We start from the raw sequence: 2,244 nt of genomic DNA on the forward strand, positions 1-2,244 counted from the left end.
GTGTTAACACTGATTGCTATTTGGTACTGTTCACAATTCCCTCCACCTTGACTAATGCCCCAGTTCAAGTCTGGTTTTGAAATGATTTCTCTTGGTCTCATTTTTTTAAAAATAAATTCCCCCCACAAAAACCTGGTATTTGAACAGGGGTGTGTAGACAGTGACAGCACAGTATAGTCAATGATTTGAGGTAACTACGATGATATGACTTTTGTTAAGTTTCATCAGGAATCTTTTCAAATCCGCAAACAGAAAGTTCAGGGAAAATTGGTTAAAAAATCACCCCACAGCAAAATTATTCTTTAAAGATTGAAGATGACTCCATACGGATGGGGCCTTATTGTTCATATGTGCACTCAAGAATTCACCAAAAACATTTTAAAAAAGGATTGAGCTATATTGATCAGCTGTAGGGTCAACCCAAGTAAAATATTTAAAATAATATATAGATTTGAAAATATTTTCTTTTTAAGAGTATCCGGTAGTGTGACTATCTTAATGTAGAAAAGTGGTCACTAACTCGTGTACCACGTTCCGGGTCCGGACCCACAATCAGTTCCATACAGTCCCACAACATCGCCAAAAAAATAAAGTTTATGATTCAAGACATACAAGGCCCTTCTTTTTAAAGCGGCGCATCATTACAGGCTTTATGGTAGTGCTGAATTGTACTGACAAATCACATGTGAGTTCAGCGAGCCCCTTCAGCCAATCAAATCAGATCTCAGGCGGTACTCACTGACTGTGTGCAGCCCAGACAGAGACAAGGTCAAACATGCCAAGACAGAGTGAAAGAAACGCTGCGTGGAAGTTGAGTTAAAGACGGACAAACGCCATGATGAAACAAAACAAAGTTTTTGAACAAACATAACCTCTTAAACGGTTCAGTTGTTAAGATTTCCATCCATTTTCTGAGCCGGTTCTCCTCAGTAGGGTCGCGGGCGTGCTGGAGCCTATCCCAGCTATTATCGGGCAGGAGGCGGGGTATACCCTGAAATGGTTCCCAGCCAATCGCAGGGCACATAAAAAAAATAAAAAAAACAACCATTTGCACTCACATTCTTTTTTATTTTTCTGAAGTTAAGCACTTTATTTGAACACGTATAACTTTCTCTTTTTATTTGCTTGCTCTTATTTTGAAATGTCCAGCCCTACTTTTATTTTGTAAATGAGAGAACACACAGTTGTGCTCATATGTTTGATTACTAGGGCAGAATTTGTAAGATTCTTTAAATAAAACATGACGGACCGGGCGAAAGACATTTAATTGGATTTTTTTTATTTTTACTTGACTGTCTGTTCCAATACCTTTGCTCAGTTGAGAAGTGGGTGGCTTCAAACAAAAGGTGTTCTGTCCTGAGTTGTTTAACACATCTAGATGTAAATACCATGAAATAAAAGCTGGGATTCTAAACTTTTGTCTCATATGCATCTTTTGATCTGAAACCCAAATATCTTCAGCAGACAACCTAACAAAGGAATTGACCTTGCCATTCCAATACTTTCGGAGGGGACTGTATATACTGTATATAGCATCGCGCAATGTGCGGCAGGCCAAAGTCACTATAGTGTTTAGGCACTGCATAGCTACTCCCACCACACACCAGAAACACCAACTCTCTACCCTTGTAATGTCCTGTACTGTCCTGTCCTCTCTCACCCGTCCTTTCAGTTGTTGCATCCCTTCCTCACAGGGTGTACCTTTCCTTCAAGATAAGAACACGACTCCTATGTAACGTTATAATAGTCATATACCATGTTATTATGCTATGTTTTTTCCCCCCTCCCATTTCTGTTCGGTTCTCTGTTTGCACTCTCCGTCTGTCCCCTCACAAACCTTGTTCAGCCTGGCTGAATTTCCCCAAAATATCACAATATAAACAACCAAAAATGGAGAATTTCAAACTCCCCTTGTTCCACGGAAAAATTGTTCCAGCGTAAACGGGCACATTTGTCCTCCATCCATCCATCCATATTCAACACCGCTTATCCTGGTTAGGGTCACGGGACGCTGGAGCCTATCCCAGGTGACTTCGGGCGAAAGGTGGACTACACCCTGAACTGGTCGCCAGTCAGTCGCAGAGCACATATAGACACGGACAACCATTCACACTCACATTCACACCGTCACTGAGTGGGAACTGAACCCACGCTGCCTGCACCAAAGTCAGGCAAGTTTACCACTACACACATTTGTCCTCCATTCTGAATAACTATGAAGCTCGACAGGACTTAAAAAAAGTG

The sequence above is a fragment of the Phyllopteryx taeniolatus genome, chromosome 7 (assembly GCF_024500385.1).
Source record: "Phyllopteryx taeniolatus isolate TA_2022b chromosome 7, UOR_Ptae_1.2, whole genome shotgun sequence".
Classification (NCBI taxonomy): Eukaryota; Metazoa; Chordata; class Actinopteri; order Syngnathiformes; family Syngnathidae; genus Phyllopteryx; species Phyllopteryx taeniolatus.